The sequence below is a fragment of the Chiroxiphia lanceolata genome, chromosome 14 (assembly GCF_009829145.1).
Source record: "Chiroxiphia lanceolata isolate bChiLan1 chromosome 14, bChiLan1.pri, whole genome shotgun sequence".
NCBI classification, from domain to species: domain Eukaryota; kingdom Metazoa; phylum Chordata; class Aves; order Passeriformes; family Pipridae; genus Chiroxiphia; species Chiroxiphia lanceolata.
The window spans coordinates 7,077,011-7,101,663 of record NC_045650.1 but is presented as its reverse complement, the minus strand read 5'-3'; the positions used below and the strand labels follow the sequence as shown (position 1 = coordinate 7,101,663).

The following is a 24,653-nucleotide window of genomic DNA, read 5'->3' as shown; positions in this document are numbered from 1 at the left end:
GTCCTCTGTAGTAAATACTAAATGTGCTGCTTTCTCCCTGGGAAGCATGTTGTTCTCTGTTAATGAGATTTCACACTTTAAACCATACTGATAAGAGCACAGTGGAGCTAAGATTACGTATTTCAAGTTGCTTCTGTTGCTAGGTAGTGATCAACTTGCTATCTAACATGTTAATTTCCCTTCTGAATCTATCTAATGTATCCTGTAAAATTTTCCCTTCATTTAAGCCATAAAATCAGTTTCTCACTTGTTAGAGCCAAAATCTGGAGCCCATTAATACTTTGAGTGAGCCTAAAACCATACTTTTATAATTGAACATAAAAAGGTAAATATGTTCATTTTTCTATAGTTCATACAAGGTATTTCCCCCCTGCTGTAGTATTGTATCTTCTAAATTATGTTGCAGATAGCTCTGATTGCATTGTTGATTTTCCTTAAATGACAGATGACTGTGGGCAAGTTCTCAATTTTTCTTCCCAATTCCCCAACTTCAGGATTGTCATCTCAAGTCTTATTGTGTTTGCAATGAAATTTTTCCTTGGGAGGTACTATTTTGAGCACAGATTTTCTGTAACAGTGGGAATTATTATCTGTGACTAATAACAATCTCTATGGAGCTTGTTATACAATGAAGACTGGTCATGTGAGTATATTCCTGTGATTGCTTGCAGCTACAAGTAGCTTAAATTTCTGTAAGTTGCTTCCTTATCAAATTTTTTTTTTCTCTCTACTGAAATAAGGTAAATTATTTAAACTACTATTTTAACTCAAGTTCAATAACACTTAGGTAAACTCTCATGCAACAATCCAGAAAGATGTGCAAATTAACAACAGTTAAGCTGATTCTTAAACTGTTCTAACAGAAACTTTAATTGTCATTTGAATGGATCCTTAGATAGCTAACCTATTTCTAAAATAACACTTCTTCAGAAGTGTCCCATTGGTGTGCAAGAAATAAAGATACCAGTAGTGAAGATCTTACTTGGAATCCATTTTTTTCCTAATTATTTAGTTTTAAACAACTCTTGTTTGGTACAAATGCTCTGAGAATTAGGTATATAAAATAAAACCTAACAATCAAAACACCAAATCAACCAGAGAAACAAACCTGAAATCCCCAACCTGTGGATGGCACGGTCCATTCTATGTGTCATATAAATCATCCTGTGTTAATTGTATTGGAAACATAAATGGAAATGGTCATCTCTTGAAAATAGCTTTCCTGTCCTGTAGTGATGATAACTGATTTATTAACAACTGCAAAATACAGCCATAGCTTGATCAGGGTTTGCTTATTGCCCAGGGAATGCTGTCTAATGGAACCGAGTGTTGGATTTTATAACAATCTGACTAAACAATAACTGTCAGGTTGCTCATGACATTCATTGATACTTCAAACACTAAAACTGGCTTTCATTGCAGAACTACCATCAAGTGTCTCCTACAGTAATGGCATTATACAGGTCTGTCTTCAGAATAATTCTAAACTTTGGTTACTGTTGAAGGAGATACTGGGTGTTGTTGTGATGGGCCACCAACATGAGGTAAGAGAACATACAGTTTTTGTAATCAGAGTTCCTCTGAGAGATTAGGTTGTCCAGAGAAACTGTGGTTACCCCATCCCAGGAAGTGTTCAAGGCCAGGTTGGATGGGGCTGTGAGCAACTGGGTCCAGTGGAAGGTCTCCCTACCTGTGGCAGGCTCTTGAAATGAGATTATCTTTAAGGTCCCTTCCAAACCAAGCCATTCTATGATTCTGTTACAGTAGATGAATTTGCACAGAATGTAGCAACTACTACTTCTCATTTGCTTCTATTAAATCAGGATGTAAAATAAAAGTGTAAATAAACAAGAGCTTGTTACTCAGGATAAATACCACAGGTGAGATTGCAAACCAGGTGTCAGTAGTGAGAGCCACAAAGAACTTCTGTGCTAGGTAAGTCCAAGTAAAAATGAGGATGCAGGAGGCTGTTCCTGGGGCCATGTTGGTTTTCTGTAGTAATTATGCATGTGATGGATTGGCTTTATTTTGGAGGGCCAGGAATAATGAAGTGTTTGCTTACTTGTTCAGTAACATTTATGATCTTGTTGACAACATGTTAGGGGAGGAAAATTGGCTGAGCACTGGCACTGCCACCTCACTGGGTACCTAATGTTGTCCTGGGAAATGGGGTCACAACAATTAGTGTGCTGCTGGGGAGGGGTGGTAACGGATGGGAACTGCAAGTAAAGCAGGGAAGGCAATTAGGGAATGAGAAGTAGTTTCAGAAACTCTGTAAGGATTTGATTGCCATTTATGTACATTTGAGTTCTGTCACTTTAGAATATGAACACAGCAGGATTATTGGGAATTAAAGTGTGTTCCTACTGTGGAACATGAAGCAAGGTCAAAAAGCAGAGTGATTTGAATTGTGCAAATTGGACAATGATTTTGAGAAATACACCAGGATATAAAGCTATCAAAAAATGGTAATTGAAGAAAAGAGACGAGAGAAAAGGCTATAACTGTATATTTTTAACAGTATGAAGTTGTCAAACAGTAGAATAACTTACTTTTAATGAAGTACTAAGACTCCACAAAAGGTCATGAACAGTCAAGTAAATAATGTCAGTTTAATAAAGATTCTAAAGGTTTCAGGCCTCGTTGTAATGCTGGATTTTGCTCATCTCTGTATAATATGATGGTGTCTTAGGAGCAATATCATTCTGTCCTGGAGGACTTTAATGTTGCAGTGAAATTGCAGAATAGAAATCCAGTGCTACACGGAAGTATGGTCTAAATTATTTTGTAGCTTTCACCTACAATGAGGTTCAAAAAAAAAAAAGAAAAAAAGATAAACCCCTGAAGCAGTAGGCTGTAGGGGAATAAACAGCACATAGCTGGTTTCTACTTGGAGTGGGAATGTCTTCCTTTCCCTATGCTCTGGTTCTGTCACGCTGGTTCTGTGTCTCAAGTGAAGAAATCTCTTCAAACCTTGAAATTTTATTCCAAAGTAGGATGATGATGATGATACGAAAGGAAAATTCTAGTGTTGCATAACACGCTAGAAACAACTTCATTCAATAAGTCAGTCAAAATCATCCATGGTGCTAAACCAAATAGCTATTAAGTGTGTGCTCATTATGTAAGACTTTTGTCATGAAATTAATCCAGGCAGAAATTCAGGTTTATGTGACCCCTGTGTCTTGTCAATGGGACCTCAAGCAGAAGAGCAGGGGAAGAAATCAAGTGAACCAGTTACCTTTTGGCTGTAGATCCTGATAGACTGAAACAGAGAATTCAAAGGAAAGAGCACAGAGTAAAAAGTTTCAGCAAAATTAGTTTTCAGCACTTTTGAAATATGTGTTGCTATGATGCAACTACAAAGAAGGAATGATGATCTGTAATTCACTGGAGTATCAGAACTAAAGTCTCAAAACACTTAAGTTACTGCTGTGTGAAGAGAACTCTTTCCGGACTGGATGTAGTACATAACCGAGGAGGCATTTATTTACCAGGGTGGCAAGCTCTGCTTATTGCAATTAGTGTTTCCTTAGCAAAAAAAAAGAAAATAGAAATGTCAATAATTTTGCCATCTATATTGATTCATAGTTTCTAAGGTTGTGATTTCTGACTGAAAGACATAATGTTACTACCAAATCTCTACACTTTTGTCTCATAGCCACAATGAAATAGTTCAGTCAACTTAAAAGTGCTTGAAGTTGACTTTTCCCTTTTTTCTGTTAGTTTTTGTTTCTTAATTTTTGTTCATTTACTTTGGGTTTTGCCTCAGAATTTTATTTTTTTTTCAGAATAGCCTCTGTTTCCAGAGGTTATTCTGAAACATTTGTGACCATGTAGCAAAAAATTGCTGAAGTCCTTTTTTAAAAACAGGTATATAATTAAGGAACAAATTCCTTAAAAAAAGGTGTGTATTTATGTGATATTTTGAAAAAATAGGTATTTATCAAGTGTTGTTCTTGGGGAGTCCAGTCTAATCCCTTCTATCTGTGTGTAGGTGGATGAGAACGGGAAAAGCAAAAAACACTGGAAATGTATTTCTTCATCCTGTTCCCACCCTCCCCCCCAAAGGAAAATAATATAATGCTGTTTCCATGGAAAAATCAGCATGATAGAGGACTGCTGGATAGCCAATACCATTTTTTAAATCCAATGGGTTGCAGCTGTACTGAGAGGGAACAAATGTTTTGCTGCCTTTGCTGCCAAATAATAGATTATATTTGGAAGCATAAGACTAATGAAAAAATACAGTTCAGAAACATAGTGATTGCAAAGCTTCAGGCATAAGAAAGGAAACTGTTAGCCTGCTTTTTAAAGCAGACCGGGCTCTAAAAAATTTAGGTTTTTTTTTTTTTTTAGATGCAGTGTTGTTAAGTTATATATAATGTTGTTTCCTGAGGATCCAGTTTTTCACCATGGCAGTGATCCTAAACTTCCTGCTTTCTGCTGGCTATAATTTATCTACTTACCAGCAGCAGCCATCTGCTTGGAAAATCATTAACTCAGACTTGGGTGGAGGAAGGCGGGGGCAGTGACAGGGAGAAGGGATTGTCCTGTGGAGGGATAGCAGGCATGGTGTTCCCGATTCTCTGGGTGTGCTCCGTGCTGGTGGACAGCCACCTTCTTTGTAGACATAGAAAAGTGACATTTCCCTGAGATAATACCATGCAACAAACTCCAGTGAAATGTGAGAGCCTGAATCACATCAGGGTTTTGGTGTTTGGAAGAGTGTGTTGTTCAGTAAAGGGCCTCCCCACAACAGCTTGCAAGATTTTTAACGAGCTTACTGGGTTGAACTTGTAGGTTTGGGCAAATTCCAAGACCAAACTTACTGAAGCTGACTATTACTAGATGGAGTTACTGGTGTTTGGCTTTCATGGGAGTGTAAAATGATGTGACATCAGATGGAAGGGACCTGATCTTTAGGTTCACAAGTTGCTTCTCACCAGCTGAGGTTACCTGTGTCCCTGCGGAGTGACTGCAGCCAGTGCTTTCCATTTTGCACGTGGAACATGCCTGGCACTGGTTTAAGGTTTAGCAGAGGACCAGCAACTCCTTTTACTGTGGTGATTTTACCACAGGTGCCCAACCATTAGGTCATCTTTATGGTTTTATTCAGTTGTGTAGAACTTATAGTTTCATTACTGAAAACTATTAGATATAAGAATGAAAAAAAGATAAAGTTATTCTGGTAAGCTCTCTGTAATGAGACATAAAAGTTAAGTGTATGCCATTAAATCTTGTTAAAGCAAGAAACAGGTTATCTGCTTTTCAGTCATCTGTTCATTGTCATGACAGAAACATTGATTTGTATCTTTAAGAGATCAATAACTGCAGAACTGGAGCTCAGTCTGGTGCAGGTGGATGGAAACACTTCTTCAGTGCTTCTGTAAGAAACTAGTAAACTGAATCAATAATGCCACATGACATAAAGGAAAGAAGAAATATCTTTACAACATCAAGCAGAGGTTTAGTAATCTGATCCACGTTCAGGGTATTGAGCAACTCATCAAATATGTGTGCAACAAGCAGTAATTGATTTTCCAGTCCCTGACCACCTGACGTGAATATGTGTGTAATATCACTGAGTAGCTCGTGCAAACTTTTGTCTATTGAATTGCTGGGAAGATTTTGCTAAAACATGCTCTGGTTCACGATTTTTTTTTTTTTTTACAGTTTGTTGGTGACAAATGATGTAGGAATTTAAACCCTCACCTTTAGAAACCACCATCTGTTATAAAATAGATCACTGATGTCTCCTTTAGCAACTTAAGGCAGTGTGATTCAAATTGCTGCTGCCTCTGACAAAGAGGGAACTGAAGAACTTTGTGTTACTTGGTACACTTGTAGTATCCTTAAAAAGCTGTGGTTTGTTTTCTATTGGGAGTATATGGATCAGGCATTTTAATTGATGTGCATAGCAGTGAAAAGCAGTGCGAAATTCACTTCAGAGATTTGCAGCACCTGGGAGTTGGAGATCACAGTTGCACCTTTCTGTTGGTTATAAACAAAGGTGGGATTAGCACCTTGCAGATCAGCATCTGTGGTCAAGCTGAAGCCTATTTGGTAACATGATTTTAGGTGGGTTAATTGCAAAAACACATGCTTTTTCCTCCATTATAAGGAAGCATATTTTATACCAGATGTTGTTAGATATCATGAAACACTTTTTTATATAAAAACAAAAATGATCTTAATGGAAAAATGTACTACTTTTACACTTTTAAATGCTGGTGTTACCTGAATTCTACAGTTTCTATTGCTCCTAATATGTATAGAATCACTGTAAATTATATAAAGTAGAAATGTTTAAAAAAAGCAGACTGATAAACAGAATTCAAAAACTTATTTTCCCCCTTTTTTTTTTTTTAGTTGAACACCTATGCATATGGACATTTGTGCTGGACTTTTCACTTTGGACACAATAACTCCTGAAAGAAAATTCAGATGCTGAAAGCTTACCTGCTCCAAATACTTGATGTTTTTTGTCAACTATTAATAGTATATTTGGGAATCAATTAAATTCTAATTAGTATTGTTCACATGAATTTGAATTCATTTCATGATATTTTAATTTCTCAAATATATCCTTTGCCCTGCTACTGCAGGGCCTTCAGGCAAACACAGTCATAACCATGCAGGTGTGTTTAGCAGATATAATAAAACCACGATAAAAGTGCAGGTGTGCATGGCAGGTTTATAAAATGAGGCTTCCATGGACTGCAACAAACTCTGTCTTAAGATGAGTTAGGAGGTAATCACTGCTACTGTGACTTTCTGATTGCCCTTCCTCCACTGTTTTCCCTCCAGCTCCAGTGGCTGTGCCATTTTGTCAGGGGATGCAATGACTCACTTCCCCATTTTAGTTTCTCTCACAGATGGCATAATTTCATCTCATGCTCTCAAAGTGACAAGTGACACCGTGGCACTGACTCTATTGTATTAGGCTGTGCTGGCTGTGATGAATACATAATATGTGGTGCAACTTTCTTTGTCTCTGCCTTACGCAGCAGTGGGGGAAGTAGGAAAACACAGGGAAGGTAATGTGAGGCTTCATGTGCCTCTGCTGTGACTGTGCACGGAGGCAGGATCAGTAACACCGTTATTGGTCCCCGTGTACTGCACGGATAATGGTTGTTTTTCTGTGTGCCAGGGAGCACAGAGGCGTACAGTGACTCACTGACTGACGTTGTCCTTTTGGCACACAAGCAGTTTGTACAGTGCTGCCAGTTCTGTCTTGCTGGGTTGGATCTGTTTGCCCAGAGCTTTTAAATTCCTTTCCTGTACTGGCAGTTTCAGTGGAGCTGTAACCTGCGCATCCCACAGCACTCAGCTTTTTGAAACTGTGAGATGTGGAAGTGTTTGAGGTGTTGTCTAAGTGAAAGATATTCCAAAACCTTGTGCTTAAAGGTTTGTTCTTTTCCTTTTTATGCTGGTGTTATGATAGGCAGGCACTGAATTTTGTTGAGGAGGAAAACGTACTGTGAAAGACCTTCCCACCGCCATCACCCTACATGCTGTATTTTATCTTTCCTCAGGATTTTCTGTAGCCAGCTGATTTAGAAATGGTTTGATGGGTGATGAAACACATCTATATTTGTGCTTGGTAACTAGGGAAATCCATTTCAGTGTCTCCACATGACTGTAACTAATCTTGACTGCATAGTAGAAGGGTTATAGATGGAAAGGGACCTCAAATAAAACACACACGGATCATTTGGACTGAAATCTGGGCACCATTTTTTGATGATGTACCTGCAGGTGTTACTGTCCAGAAGTCTGGTCTTCAGCTTTAGAGCAGTTTTCTCTATTGTTCTTTCTACCACTGTCCCTGTTGTGAAAGTCCCAAGAATATTGTCCCTTGGAGCCACATGAGAAATGTTGAAAATGTTCACAGAGAAAACATTACTGGCATCAAAATTATTTCTTTTATGCTTCCCCTTCAGTAAAGACTTGAAAAAGTCAATTTTCCTACCCACAGGGTGTTATTTTTCTGAGCTTGCTTTCAGTCAAAAGGGACATTCTGTAGGAATTCCACTTCCACTTGTGTGTCTGCTCTCTGCAGTGACTTTATTGACCACATAAAGAGTGATTTTTCTTCAGTAGCTCATTCAAGAGACTCTTCTGAAGCTTGGTTTTATTTGGAGAGAGAAAAGGGTTCAAGATAACACCGAAAAGCTTCCAGGTAAATAAACGTATGTTTTTGCCTGCAATAACATTTTTTTACCAATTTCCCCACATAGTGATCTAATAAAGACTTAGTATATTTTTTGTACCTAATGGTTTTAAGGCTTTTACTGCTTTATAGTGGTGATTAATTCATTAAGCAGATCAGAGAGCTTAAATTGGGGGCCGATTTCCCTGGTAGAATGTAGGGAAATGGAGTACTTTTAATGTTCTGTGGTAAACTGGAAATTCACCTTAGAGGTCAAGGACTTGAATCTAAGGTGAGATGTGGGCATTTTTTACCACTGCCAGTTCATGTTCCCCTTTCTCTCAAGTTCTTCAGTTAAGCTTGTCAAAATAATATTTGCTGGGACAGAACAAAAACTACTCAGGAATTTGAAATGGTTATGGCAACTGGAAATGTCACCTTTTTTTTTTTTAATTTTAACAATATTTTTTTCCTCTCCAATGTTCTCAAATACTGCTGCTCAAAGGTTCTTGTCCAAATATATAATGGAAGCAAGCCTCCAGAGCATGGAACACAGAATTAACCAGATTTCTTTTCCAGGGGACTCTACCAGGGATGAGTGTTTAGCTTCCTGAGAACAAATGCCTGTCTCGATTAGCAAGCAGTAAGAGTAAATATGTAGACTGGAACATGATGCTGAGGACTATGTGTTGCCAACCAGCTCTAGTCTGATTGGGTGGTTTGTTTCCAAAGTGTTCTCCTTATACAAATAAAAATGGTAATGTGAACACACCCTTGATATGAAGAATGTGTATTTTAAGTAACTGTTTTAAGAATTTTTTTTGTGTCTGTCTTTAAATTTTTGGGCTTACAAGTCTGTTACCAGGAGCTTCTGGAGATGATTACAGATACTGAACAGCAGATGAATCTGTTCTCCTGAATTTTTCAGGCAGACAGGAATGCCTGCCAGGCCAGCACTGAGCCAACCAGAAGCTGTGGCAATATGGGCAATATGAAAGAGAATTTGATTTAACGTTAGGATGCCTTTCTGTGGGTTTATTGACTTGATTTCTCTATTGTGCTAACTTAATCCATGCAGCTTCCAGTTGATTTGGAGTGATGACTGCTGTTGTCTGCAAAATGCTTTCCAAACGTATTCCTAAACCTGCCAATAAACAGAACTACAGGTGAGAAATGTGACTGCTGAATGAAAACATTGGGTGAAAAGGTAATTGTTAGAGGCTAAAGCCTTAGAGAAAAGATAAAAAAAAACCTAAAAGAGATTAAAACCATAATTAGACCAACATTGTGAGAAGCTAACCGAGTCCACTTTGCAAAAGGAGTGGTTTTACACTTGCTTAGCGAGAGGACTTGTCTCATGAAAGTTCTGGAAGCAGAACAGTCCGTTGTTTATAAGATTGATTTGCTATTCAAGTTAGTGTGTGTAGAGCATTCTAGGTCTTAGACAAGGCTGAAAACTATTTTCATGCGTTAATTGTGAAATAAATCTTATTACAATGTTATGAGCAGTACTTCAATACTATCATCATCTCTAAGCGGAGACCCCAAAAATAGTCCTGTGTGCTTCAATTTACCATGTTAATAGAATTAAAATTTACTGTACCCAAAACAAGGTCATACATAAATCTTTTTGGAGCAGGGGTCTGTGGTGTTTATTTCGGTGATGCCACCTCTGTAACCTTTTACCAGTTCCCCCATTTAAGAGAAATATTAATATAATAAACGGGAATGCCTCCCTCCCTCCCTGACCCCATCCAGCAGTTAATAGTGAATTGGATAGGAACTTTAAAGTATGTCATTACTGGTAAAGATGAACTACTTCTGACCCTTAGATTCACCCTAATATTTCAGAAAACCTCCGGAATTAACAGCATTATTGGTGTAAAGATCTGGCTGGAAAAGGGTTATTCATTGTGTAGAAAAAGTACATGTAGAAAATGTCTCTTATGGCCTTGTTTCTTACTATGCATATAAAATTCCATTTCACTGCTTTAATTGCTATGAGCACCATGAGTAAACTAGTATTTTGCATAGCTTAGTCCAGTGAATTAAGTGTAAGTATTATTAAAACTGCATTTGTTACAATATTTAGAGGGAAAGGGAGAAAAATGTGCGAGTCAAACCTTTCTGCCTTGGAGGACAGAGATCGAATAGATATAACAGAAGTCATTGATAAATTGGGCTGTTCAATTGGGTTAGTGACAAATGACAGCTGAGTAGGAGTCATTGCAATGAATCTAGAGGACCAGTATTCAAAATACTGTCCTTTACTGTGAACACTTTATCAATTTCTCCATAGTTAGATAGAAAACTGAAATAAATCCAATCTATACTTTTAACTTTAGATTAGAAGCATAAAGATAGTGCTGTTGTCACCATTTAATCCTTCTAATGCCCCCGTAGTCAGAATCTGGTGTGACCAGAACTTTGAGATTAGTCTGTTCTGCTCTTTCTGTTTTTTAAAAGATTTTTAAAATGAAAAAATCAGATTTATTGGAGTAAAATTTGAATTATTGTACTCTTTAAATAGCATGTATAGGTGAGATATAGCACAACAAATCTCCCTCTCTTTGTCTTCTCCTGCTTCTTCTACGTCCTTTCAGGACAGGTCCTTTTGTTTGTTTTAGGAATACTGTCAAACTCCACACAGCCTGGTGTAGTCATGGGGAAGTTTTTCCCTGTCCCTGCTTTCTAATAAAGGGGAAGGTATGGTCCCTTTTCAAACTACAGGTTCTCAGCAACATTTTCTGACTTTCTTCCCCAGTAGAAGAAAGCAGAAACCACATAGTTTCTGGCATCTTATTATCCAGTGGTTTTCCTGGAACAACTATAACACCAGAGGCCTGCCCCTATGTCCTTATTTTCTTGGAATGTAATGCAGGCACTGAGAACAAAATGGACTGCTTTAGTCCATTTTAACATTAATCCACCTGCTGATCAAAAAATGAACAGTGGACAGATTGATATCTAATGAATGACAGTAGTCAGATATTGGAGATGCATTTTAAATTAAAAAAAAATTGAAACTAACTAGCCGTTGAACAAACAGCAAAATAAGATGAATAATTTTCTCTTCTAAGAGAAAAGACTGTCTACAGGGAGACCCTGACCTCACTGCATAGTAGGTTTGAATCAGAATGCAGAGAAGAGAAAAATTCCTCAGGGTGTGCTTTGGCAGAATTATGAAATAAATAAAATGTACTGGGTGGGAATATTTTTCTCTGTTTGAATGTTTGAAGCAATTCTAGGATTTTTGGCCAATTTAATACGTAATCCTTTAACTATAATGCTCTTGGCAAAGAACATTCTTCAGCTTCTGTCTTGTTAGAAGATGCTATTCCTCTCAAAAGTGGTTTATTTTAGTTTGGTGTGACATTAGCTGCAAGGCTTTTCAGTAGTACAGGCAGAGTTTGGTTGTTGCAGGAGGTGCCCAAAGCCCTGCTGTGAAAGTGAAAAGGGTGAGAAGTGGCAAAGGAGGGTACAGAACTAAAGGGAAGAAGAAAAAGCTGCTGAGAGTGACATTTCCATGTTGCTGCTCTACACAGAGTGCTGGCTCCTGCTTCCAGAAGACTGGTTTTATTCCAGCAGCAGTGGCTGGGTGTTGCTTGGGCTTAAGCTGCATCTCAGGAGGGTTGAATCCAGAGATCACTCACAGAGAGCAAAGGTCTCTGAAAGCAAATGGACACAATGGAAATAAGCTTAAAACTAGTGTATGTCTTAAACTCTCCAAAGGATTATGAATGATGTTTTTATAGTGGCAAGTGGGAACTCAGGAAACTAGATGTTCCAGTTTTAGAGACTACAATGTCTGTGTTGATGTTAACACAGCAAAAGGTCTCAAGTAACAAAAATGAAAAATTGCACTTGCACTGTTGTCTCAATTTTGTATCAGTATCTTGGCAAAGCACTCAGATATTTTGAGCAGAGAATAATGTTGTTCTGCTTCTATACTCCAAGTAAAGGTTTAAGAGCAAATTCTTAACACAAATATTTCATATAAAATTGACCTACTCCATTCTGATAAATTGGAGAATAAGCAAATTCTAGTACTAGCAATGCCTGTAAATATTTTGTATGAAAGCATTTTCCTTATAGAAAAAACAGGGCTGAAGAAGAGGTTATCTAGTCCATTGATCTCTCTCTTAAATCTTTATCTCTGCTTAAAAATCTCTAGTGAAAGAGTTTCCAGAATTGCATTAATGACATGATGCAGTTCTTCACTGACTTACAGTGAAGAGTTGCCTACTGCTGATTCATTTCCCTGGCAGCACTGAAAAGTCACCAATTCTGCAGTCATATTCTGTGGATATGGAAGTGATGTTCTCTTCTTTCTCCTTTTACCTTTCTGGGAGATTTTCTTACGTTTTGAGGTTTTTTAACATGTATTTTCAATCTAAAGACTGTAAATTCCACCCCCCCACCCCCCTGCCTCCGTGAAAGTATTTTCTCTTAATTTTGTTGCTGTACTTGTGACAACATTATAGCAACCTTCTAGTACCTAAAGGGGGTTTGCAAGAAGGCTGGAGAGGGTCTTTTCAGAAGGGCATGGTGTGACAGGACAAGGGGGAATAGCCTTAAGCTGAAGGGAGAGTAGTTTTAGAATACATGTTAGGAAGAAACTTTTCCCTGTGAGGGTGGTGAGATGTTGGCACAAGTTGCCCAGAGAAGTTGTGGAAACCCTATCCCTGGAAGGTGTTCAAGGCCAAGCTGGATGGATTGAGCACCGTGATCTGGTGCAAGGTGTCCCTGCCCATGGCAGGAGTTTGGAATGAGAGCAACTTTAAGGTCCTTTCCAACAAAACCTTTCAACGTTTCTGTGACCTTACACATATGCAGACAGTGACATTATTGGGGAAGGTGGGTGAAAGGATTGCCTCATGTTTTGCATGTGACATTCCAGTTTATATCTGCCAATATTTGTACACCTTGGTTTGTGTTGGTGATTTTGTCTATCTGTATCTGTTCAACTTGAGCTAGTTCTCAGTTCTATTATTCTTACTGCCCTACTCTATCCACTTTCTGAAGTACAGTCTACTCCTTCTTCTCCCATCTGTGCAGGCCAGTGCCAAGGCACCTCTTTGGGAAATGATTCAATTTGGGTGCTTGCAACCAGTTCTCTGAAGGTGTTGAGTGAAGACTGAGTTGATTGTAGCTGAACCAAGGGAAGATGAAAGAGGCTGTGAAAGGTACAAGTATTCTCAGTGTATTTACTGTGAGGGAAGAAGGCACTGTAAATAGGCTAATGGATGGTACAACTACTATATCATCCAAGAAAAGTGGGGGGGATTGCAGTAGAAAGATGATCAATATGTATAAAGCTCCAAGAAATGTTTTTTGTCTTTAAGACTGGTGCAAGTTGAAAACTTGCTGAGCAAAAATATTTAGAAATAAAGGCAATAGAACTGGCAGGAGTGTAGTAAGTCTAATCAATAATAAAAGGATAATCTGTCTTTCTTTGTAGTACATGAAGCAATAATCTGTTGTTCAGATTGATTAAATGCCTCAGCTCTGTTTCGATTATTAATCAATCTGTAAAACAGCTTATTGTGAGTATAATACAAAGTACTAGAGATTATGGATAGTGGATGGTGAGAACAGGACAAGGGAGGGGAGTCTTTTTTTTCTTCATGTGAAAAAAGTTGAGCTGAAGTGAGGTGGAGGGTTTCTTTGGATAGATTTTTTTTTTTTTTTTGTTCCTATATATATTAGTGGCTTGACTGCAGTGTCAAGTTGCAGAGTTCTAAAACAGGGTCTAAAAGTTGAGTTTACACAATTTGTAGTGATTTTCGTCTCTATGCAAACACAGGAAGGGCCACTAACTGGACAGAGAAACAATGTGAAATATGAGGACTAAGAAATCAGGAAGCTCTTGGATAGAAAAAAGCTGACCAGTTATCTTTTGGAAACATGTTGTTGTCTGATATGTTCTTTGCACTAATAATTTATTTTATTCTTACAAAAATGCATGTTTGTTTGGTTCCATTCTTCTAAGGTAACACTGAATGTGTGGTTTACAGACTCATGCTGGATCTTCAGAAGCATTTTCAACTTATGAACAGTACTGACCTGTATGATTAATGATGGATTATGCTGACAGTTTAAATTTAGTTGCATCCTCAATCTTGACTCCTTTCCAGTTGTGTTGCTTTGGGGGTTTGGACTTTAGGATTTTTTTTGTTTGTTTGTTGGTCTGTGGGGCTTTTTGATGGTAGAATAAAATAATGAAGCTGCTGATAAAATATGCCTATAAAAATTCTGGCAAATTTATTACAAAACAACATGGCTTGATTTCTTATTTTTGTATCCATCTGGTCATTAGGCCTTTCCAACTGTCAGTGTCTAATATAATCTCCTTTAATAGCAGCATATAATTAGCTCTATGCTGATCAGAGGCATTGAGGATGGTAGTGGTAACATTCAAATCTGAATATCAAAATCCCAGAGAAGATAACTCAAAGAGACATATGTCTGAACCAGCATTTATGACTTTTAGTCCTAAAGTCTGTAACTGTTGATTTAGCATGTGAACTTTGAACTGTGGTATGGAAACTTATCAATTAAGAATCCTCAGGAGTTCTGGAAGGAAAGTACAGATGTCTCTCCAAATGTGGTAATATTTCACTTTTTTTTTCCTCTATACAGTCCTGGTCTCTCTTCAAATATTTGATTTCTTCTTATTTGTCTAGTTTCTTATTTAAAAAAAGGTAATGAAAGCTATAGCCTTGATATTGCTCCATTAGGAACAAGTTGTCTCAATTTTTAACCTTAATCCAGAGCTCTATATATACAATCTATACACATGTACTCCATAAAGTGTTTCCTCAAAGGCTGTTACAGGAGTCCAGTTTTCTAGTGTTTTCTTCTTTTTTTGGGAGGTGACTTGGAGGTGTTTTTGTTTTACTGCACATATCTGATAAATGTATTGCAAATATAAAGTGGTAGCCGTTGTTTAGGAAGGTCCTTGAAGAGTGTTGATGTTGCTGAGACTGGGACTTCATTCTAAAAGTATGAATTTCTCTCAGTTCCTTTAAAGAACATTTGATTTTAACAGCTGTCTTCCAGAAGTGTTCTGTCTTGCATATGGAGTTGGACAAGTCAGGTATTTGATCATAAAAGAGCTAATTATGGGGCAGGATTTCAAACACTTCAGACAGATATTTATTGACTAGATCTAGCAAATTATTTGGTTCATTGGAATGTATTGGAACATCAACTTCTGTATTCTGCTCTGCAGTCTACCAAAATAAACCAAACAGGGCTTCAAAAAAGGAAATACACCTTGACAAGTGAAAATTACATCTCTTGCATTAAGGCTGGAAGTGTCTTTGAATTTAGGCTTTCAGTTCTTCTATAGAAGATCACAGTTCCCTTTTTGGTCTCTGGCATTGTAATCCATTTGAGGATTCTGTCAACACCCCTTTCAAAAAATGCATAAACCTGTTAAGATTTGTAGGAGAAAAATCTATACAAGTTACCTTTTACTCATAACCTGAAGTGCACAGCAGGAGCTTTCTCCAAGAAGTGTTTCAATACCAGAAAAGGGAAAGCAGACATCTATTTCTTAATGATTCTGTATTGAAAGTAAGTAGTGGTAGCACTACAGGGTTTATTTCTGGCCTAGACTTTTGCTCAGGGGTTGTTTTGGTTGTCCACTACTTGCTGACCAGACTGTGAGGACACATTCTAGCTCTGACAGGACAGTGGGATAGATACCAAGAGAGTCACTGCAGCACTTGAAACATCGAGATGGGAAGCACACTGACTTCTCCCCAAAGAGATCTGTCAGGATTCATTGCAGGATCTATTCCTTACCTTCCTCCTTTAATTTCCTGCATCATTTAACCAGTGTTTTCTGTGGCAGAACTGCTCTGCACATCACTGCTTTCCTTTATGTTTGTTAATAAATAGTGGCTTCTGCTACACAAGATTTTTGGCAGGCAGTAGTGAATATAATCTCTCTGGGTTGCAGATATAAACTAAAGACAACTCCCAGACCTTTTAATAAGAAACTGAAACCTGTTAATGATGCATAGGAAGCAGCCTGGAATTCACTGGACAGCTCCCTGCTGCGGGCCTCTCCCTTCTCTGCCCCCCTTCCCAGTAAATTTAGTTTAAGATTAAAACCCTCTTTCCCTGTTCTTTAAAATTATATTTTCTGACTTTTCTCTGGAGATTATTTCCTCCAACGAAACTTCCTCATACCTCAAACCACCTTTGGTCAAAGTGTAGTTTTGGTGTGTAGAGTGGGGAAAAGGGAATGCTACGTTGTAAAGTAAATGGAAAAAATATACACTAACATACAAGAACAGGTAAGAGTATTTTATACAGAACTGAACTCTTCAGAAATAGTATTAAATATTTTGAGCTGTTGTAATACGTGCACCAAGCTGTATATGCAAAGATATTAAAATATTGAAACCCTACAAAGATCCTAAAAGGCTTTGCTTTCAAGCTAAATTTAACTGAGTTAATTTTTAATTCAATTTCTTTTTTTTCTTTAATACTCAACCCCGAAACAAACAAACAAAAAATATTCCCCATGTTATTTAGAGATATGCTATGTCTTGAAAGGCTTGAAAATATCCTCAGAGGTCAACATTAACAGTTACTGATAATTTGAGGTATATGCCCTACAAGACTATAAGAGAAAGCAATAAATTGGAGAACTTTCATCAAAACAAGTCTGTCCTTTTTATTCAGCAAAAAAGAAAACTTTCAGGAGTGTAGAGGTGGTATGAAAAATTGTTATAATAGAAGTATCTTTAGTGCTAGTTTGGAAGATGATGCGTTTTCAGGCTTGTTCCATTAACAGTTCCTTAGGAAACAAAAAAAAACCTGAATAATGTTTCAAAACTCCAGCCTAGTCTCTTTACTGATGTTCTTGACATTATCTCTTATACATGCAAAGCAGTTCTATGCAAGTATTAATTGGATCTTCTGGGGAAGATCAGCAGAATTTCCACTGTTCAGCAAAACCAAGTGGCTGTAACTTAAGGCTATCTGAGATCACTGTAAGAATATCAGCCAGGGGAATTTCACCCTGAAGAATAAGACCTGTGAGAACCTTTGTCTTGTGGCTATCCAAAGCTCATACATTTTGCTGCTGAAAGGCACCCAGAGGACGGTTTGCCAAAGGGTTCTGTGGTGCAAAAAGTGGGCTGAGAGCAATGAGCATCGATATCAGAGGAAATGAAAAGAAGTTTGTTTCTTGTGAATTGTTCCTGTTTGAAGATAACGTTGTTTGCTGAATTCCTTTTGCCAACGTTGCCTTAATCTAGCAAGGTGATTTGAAATACATGTAATATTGAGATTGATTTGTTACTGGTGGCTGCTTCTGTGTTTTTAAGATGTTGACTGGATTACTCTTATTGGCATCTCTGCATTAATCTGTTATGAGACTGCAGGCTGTTCTTGCCTCCTCCTGGCAGAGAAGGTTATTTCCCAATCTTGCTGCTTAAAATTCCTTCCAGAGCTGGATTCAGGCACAGTCTAGAGGATGTCAATCCACTGAAGAAAGGAAGAAACAAAAAACTCTGGTGCCCTGCAATCTAGTATTGCTCTTCTTTTAAGTAAGGTGAAAGACCTTCTTCTAGGTAAATTATTTATCAGTCAGCTCTTTGAGCCACCTGGGAATGGACTCTGTTCAAGTTTGTCAGTTAAGAAATAAACTCCTGGAGTGATTCTAAACCTCTGTGCATTTTTGTCACGGAGTGAAGTCAGCTTTTTTGCTGGTCCTAATTGCTATCTCCTATATATCCAGTTATTGGACATGTAGAACTTTAAGTGGAGTAAAACTACAGGAAGTACTACCCAATACACTCTCTTTTGTTCAGTGGTTCACCTGCCAGAATTAGAAAGTTTCACTTTCGTTCCAAAGAAAATAAAGGCAGAAAGAAAGGTTCTTGATAACAAGTGAAGTATTGGGAGGTTATGGAGGTGGGTTGGAATGCAGAGAGCATTTGGTCATGCACTGTTTGGAATTTGGTATATCAGTTGATACATTACAGCTGTTTTGAAATTCTTTCACCACTTCCATTCTACCCTCAAGAGGAGGGAGCTGATTCATAAACTTAAATAGAGAGTATTAGTTACACAGAAAAGATCCTACACATCAAAATTCAGGAGTGTTGTGTATTAAGCCCAAGTGCAAAACATTAAATTTTGTTAGAAAGCTATGAAGTAAAACTAGTTTACAGGTTAAATCACTGGTGTGACTTTTTTAGGACATTCATCAAAATCTACTTACACAAATTAAAACAGAGAAACACATTTGTTGAATGATTGCAATTCCTGCTGCCTCAGAATTCTTTTTTATTGCTCCTTGAAAGGCATTTACTTAATTTTTCTTGTTCAATCAGGTAGGTATCATAACTGATTATGTACAACAATGATTTTAAATTGTGTTGATGCATCACTTAGAGAATGCAGTTGTTAAAATCACAGTAAACACAGCTGATAAAAGTAGAAGAAAGGAAAGACAAGGAAGGAAATGGATGTAAACATTAGTGGACTCCAGTAAGATTATTGATTTCTTTTGAGTTGTTTGTCAGATAAAATGGAAAAGCAAAATGTCCAACTTCAAAGCATCTCTTGAAGAAAATAGGAGAATGTAGCAAAGAAGGAAGAAAATGATGAATGTTACTTTGTTAGAGAGAGGAGCAAATGCAATTGTTCTGCATGAAGTGATGATCATTTTCCTTTTTTTGTTCTACAGCATTTGATAAACATCCGTTTAGCTGTAGTAGGCAAAAAAATTGTGTTTAAAGAGTTCTTGGTTCATGGGTCATCTTTCCAAGCATTATATCTTAATAGCTCAAAATTTTATCAGGTTCTGTACAACAGTTCCATATCTGAGGCTTCAAGCAATTCTCAGAAGAAAGCAGTGAGGCAGTTCACTCTGATCAAGGAGGGCATAATGCATATGCATTCACATCAGGGCTGAACAGGTTTTATAGAAATACCACTGGAGATACTGATCTCTGAAGAGAAACACATTACTCCAAATACATGTATTCAGAATAGCAATGAAATTACCCTCAGAGGCTTTCTGTGATGTTACATGTGGACTGTGAATGTTATTATTAGGTAGGAAGGGAGGAGAGGACACATGAGTTATAGTGTTAAGTCATATGCAGGCTGTATTACATATACATACAGATGTTTCATGTGGAAAAAGAAAGGAAGTAAACAAAGATGCTGCATGTAGATCTTTTGATTTTAAAACCTGCAATCTTGCTTATTCACAAAGAATTCACAAGTTCTATTTCTCTAAAAAGTTGGTGAAAAATGAGGTGTAAATGAGAGAGAAAGACTTTTGCTGGCAGGTGTCTATCTCTTAAACAGCATCTTCACCTGCCCATACAAAATGTTCAGCCAGTCTGAATCCCTTTTGTAGTCTCTAGACTTTTTTCTCATATACATTTATATGCAAAGCACTATCCAGCCAAGTTTTTAGTTGTTTCTGAGCTAAATTGCCATAGCAGATTTCCATGTGCTTTTGGGAGGGGACAGGGACAGTGGTTCTGTCTTGAGGCAGGTACTGTTTCATTAAAGATCTTTACTATTTATTGCAGCTATCCCTGGTGAAAGATTGCCATTACTATCCTACTTCCAGCAACTCTTTACCCGAATCATGACAGCTCTTAATTATGTGTGAAAGAAGAAGTTATATACAGAGAAATTTCTCGGAGAGAATTACCTCTGAAATGTATTCAGGCTTAGAAGGGTCTGCAGCAGGGCTATTTGTCTTGTGCTTCTCATTTGGTTATTTTTGCTTCAGGAGTTGTGAAACTTTGCCTGACTTTTAATACAAGAATTTGCATTGGGAAGGAATTTCTGCTCCCCCTTTCCTAAAGTTTCTGCCCCTCTTTTTTTTTTTTTGCTTTTTTAATAATTAGATTTGGCTCCATCTATGTTTCTTCCTTTATATGAGCCTCTTGCAGTCTACTGCTGAGTTAGCCTGCTGTGGAGTGTACTGCTCAAGGAAATACAAAGAAATAAGTAACAGGCTTTCAAATTTCTGATCAAGTTTAAGGTTAAATCTTATTATTCAGCTACGTAACTTTAATACCCTTCAGTTATAAATGTTGCATTTTCTGTTTAAGTATTTATTGGCAGCAATTTATTAATGTTTGTACTTAGAGAAATGTACCGCAATGGCAGTCGTGTTGGAGTTGATTTTCAAAATAATTTCAAGCCTGCAGAAGCTGGCATTTAAAAAAATGTTCTATTCCAAGTCTTACTAAATCCAAGATTTTAAATGATGTCCAGCTTCAAGACCATCTTAATGAGTGAAGATAACTGAGCCAGGACAGATGTACAGCTTCCTAGTCCAGAATAGGTAGGGTGTTGGGAACTCTGCCATTTAGTATGGGATAATAAATTTCAAGTCTGTTGCCACACAAAGGCAAGAAAGGAAGTTCCAGTCAGATCTCTTTTATGCCAAAAGAGAAACATCCAGCTGGGTTATTGTGAAAAGATTTTAATGCACAGTCCATCTGATGAGATTTTTATTTCTTTGGGAAGTTTGAGCTTTATTGCACTGATATTTTCAGATAAACTGTTTTCCCTGAAAACTTCTAGGAAACTCTCAATATTGTACCAGAATTAAATTGTGTTTATGATAGTTTATTAGTTCCTGACCAGTCTCCCATTATTGAGGGTTATTCAATTATGGATACTGGGTCTGATTTTTAATAAACCTTTCCGAATTTGTATTTCAATGTGAGACGGCTCAAATAAACCTCATTTATTAAAGATAACCTTGACAGCACAAGGTATGTTAAATTATAACATACAAAGAGTTTCAGGAAAGAGATGATAATTGGGGATTGTAGTATTAACTTGCTTTTGTGGATTGACTGTCATTGATGACCTGACCATTCCCTAACTGATGTGCTATGGGAAACAGCTGCATGTGTGATGCTAGTTTATCTTTTTTTTCTGGTTCTGCTATTAAATCATCAATATAATTGTCAATAAAGGAGTTGGCCACTTGGTGGAAGGCTTATATCCATAGGGAGTGGAGAATGTTCCTGAAAAAGGCATTGGTCTCCCTGCAGCAGTACAAGTTGGGTTTCAGAGGCCGTGTAAGCGTTTGTACACTGCTGATTTTCCACAGTCGGGCCAAGTGTTACAGGGACAAGGTCATCCTGGTGCCCTCAGTGGAAGGGAACAGCCCAGCTGCTTCGGGGACTAGAATTACAGGCCTTTTTTTCCTGCCTAATTAGCAATATTACTTTATATTTTGCAGATCTCTTTGCATACATTGGGAAGAAGTCTGCAGGGAGCTCATTATGTTCCCAACCTTGTAGTTATAGGCTCACAAAGCTGTAGCTTCGGGGGGGTGGGAGGTGTCTTCAGTGGAAAAAAATCCATATCCAGACTGAAACACTGCTGAAAACTTGTAGGAAGTCTGTATGATATCTCCTGAGGGGCATGGTTTATCCTGCCCTGTGTGTTCCTGCAGAGAAGCTGTCCAGATGAATCTTCTTGTCATAGTTTTACTTTGAGACAATGGCTGAGGGCAGAATTTTGGCTCAGACGTCATCTGTTAATGAGTCTCTAACCAATGGATGGGTTTGGGAAGATAGAGGAGCCAATGAAACCTTTCTTATTGCTTCCTTGTTGTGATTTTTTTTTTTTTTTTTTTTTTTTTTAGAGCCCAGTGTAGTTCCTGTGACTGGTGCTTCCTAGCAATGGAATTTAGTGTGAGGGGCCTTTATTTTTTTTCTCCCCTCTTTGGTGGAGAGTGACTGAAACGTGACACAATCCCATTCTCAGCACACTGCTGTGCTAACAGACTCTAAACTGCTGCTGAGAGCAAGACAAGAAATTTTCAAAGAAAAGATAGAGAGCAAGAGCTCATGACGACCCTTTGAGGACAATAGTGTTAGTGTTTGTTGCAAGAATGTCTGTCTGAATCCAAACTCAGTTCTCTTTGAGTTTTCTTTTTCTGAAGACTAGATCATTAAATCAAAAAAGGTTGCACAACATACCCCATGGAATTATTTTGTGTAACCAGTTTAAACTGAAGGAAGTACTGTGTCATTGTTTTCCAGCCATCATGGAGCTACACTAGAAGCTGTTCCTCAAAAAGTCAGTATATCTCTACCCAAGGAAGATGTTACTGTATGAAGTCCCAATCGCTAGAGCTGATCAGCACTTCAAGGAGAATTATTAATCAGATGCAATCAGAATGTCATGGACATTCCCCAGTTGATGAACCACACCATTCTTACTCTCACCAGATAAACAATTTTGGATTTGTGTAGTCATTTCTGTGGGCACTATCCATTATCCTGTGGAAGAAGTCACTGTCTAATTTAAGTGATCAAAGACATAAAATGGTGTTATCAATATACCTTTCACCGAAATACAATGCACAGGCTCCAGAATTAAAAGGGCAGTTTCATTTTAATGGAATATAGTTTGGACAAGAATAATTTTTAACAGGTGGAATTTTGATTAGAACTGCATTATGATACGGCAACATATTTAAAAATGTAGAGCATGAAAACGTGCTTTTTGTAATGTGTGGTATTAATGACACACATAATTTTAAATTTTAAATAATTTTAAATTTTAATAAAACATAATTTTAACTGTAGATAATTTTGTCATAAGAGTTTTTCTTCATTTCTGTACAGAAATCGTGCCATTGAGAATAGATGACTTAATGGAGTTGTAGAGGTGTGTCAGATGGGATTTGTCTACATCACTGTGAGCTGCCCCTTTGTGCAGCTTCCTATTGCTTAGATCGCTTCAGCTTCCAGCAAACTGAAGAATACTCACTTTGTTCAAGCCTGTGAGTTGCAACCGACTTAGTTGCTCAGAAAAACATCTTTACAGGGCAAAGAAAAAGCAAACAAAATACTCCAAGAGTGCAGAAGAGTAGACTAAAAGAGAACTGGCACAGAAGGTAAGCCAGTTCAATAACCGTGTTATTTAATGCAAATTTAGTGTAAATAAAAGAATATAGACCAGTCGTAATAAAGCAATTTCCACAGATGTAAAATGTCTTGTTCTTGGAGATTCGGGGAAAACTGTGATGTGAGATATGACTGTAAAATTTCTGAACACAAAAATATACTAATTTTTGCAATGTACTAGATCTGTCATTCTAACATGTTCCAACAAAAGACCTCTGGGATGTTTTTTAAAATGTTATTGGATATTTTTTTCAGACTGGGTATTTCTTCTGCACTTCTGCTCTGTGGTTTGTAGAATTACAATGCAATCTTGTATAATTAACATGTCAAAGAGAGAGGAGAGCTGACAAGTGAGTCCTAATGTATTTATCAATCTTTACCTAATAGCAAAGTGTTCATTGACTGCATGTGACTGACTGGGCCTTCAACTAAGTTCACTTAAAGGGTTTTAGAATGTAAAACTGACTCAGTCATAAGTACTTTATCTGGAAGTAAACATTACTTGTGTACTCCTAATTTCCACATATATATGTAGTTTGTCTTGACGTAGGTGGACATTTGTAGTTGTGGGTTTTTTTTTTTTTCCTAACTGCATTACTACTGACCTGGAAGATAAAACAAGTACAGACCTGAAAGTAGAATTCAACTGCAAAATGATACAGAGACATGAATAACATAAATAGTATCCACAGTTGTGGCCTGAGACAGGCTAGGCCAGATCTTAAGCTGATCTAGACTTGATTCTCCATGATATCAGACTTACAGCTGTGATAAGCTGATATCAGCAAAGAGTTTGGACAAGGAGAAATCACTTTTACTGTCTGACCCTCCAAGAAAAAAATAACTGGGTGAACTGCCATACTTTTTCCCAAAAATACTTGTTTTCTTCAACTTCACCTTGATTGAATTTGGTTTTTATCTTGAGATTTTGATTTGACTTCAGAGTAACAAGTGCACCTAGAAGTGAGAGGATGGGATTAAGCTGAAACAAGGGGTTAAATAGATTTATTGCTGTAGTTGTTTGGGAACCTCACACTAGGTATCCTGTGGATTTCTGCAGTCTGGGGCTAATGAACGTGTTCAGAAATGCTGACTGAAATATGTTCCCCATTCTGCAAGACACTGGCAGGTTTCTCAAGCTGTGACACTGCCTGCCTCCTTTGATTACTGTGAACAGTTCCAAATTTGATAATCCTTCAAGAGAGAGACCATGTGTGCCTAAGCAGCTATTCCAACAGCAGTACCTGATTAACTGGGAATCGAGCACTGACCATACCCAGCAACTTATGTTAGAGGAAGATTTAACTCTTGATTATCTCCATTAAGGCACATATAATTGTAGGTGCATTTTAAAAACTTTGTGTAAATCTAGTAATATTTATTTAATATATTGACATTAATAAATTTGTATTTATAGTTGATTAAAGGAAGCAAGCATATTGTTAATGTTTAGGAAAATTAGTTTAAGTTCATGGAAGTGAGTGGGTAATCTGTCTAGGAAGTGTAGAACCAAGACCTAAATTTCTGAAAGAAAGCACAGAGCACAGGACTTGCCACAAACTATCCTG

The 24,653-nt window shown here is 37.5% G+C and overlaps 1 long non-coding RNA gene across 1 annotated transcript in view; it reads left to right on the top strand.

Moving 5' to 3' along the window:
- Window positions 1-1,438: 1,438 nt before the first annotated feature.
- Window positions 1,439-24,653, top strand: part of LOC116793829 — a 71,205-nt gene continuing 47,990 nt past the window's right edge. Inside the window, exons 1-3 of the long non-coding RNA XR_004359599.1 lie at window positions 1,439-1,544; window positions 13,214-13,341; window positions 22,804-23,075. This is a non-coding gene — a long non-coding RNA (uncharacterized LOC116793829). The remainder of the gene's footprint in view (window positions 1,545-13,213; window positions 13,342-22,803; window positions 23,076-24,653) is intronic.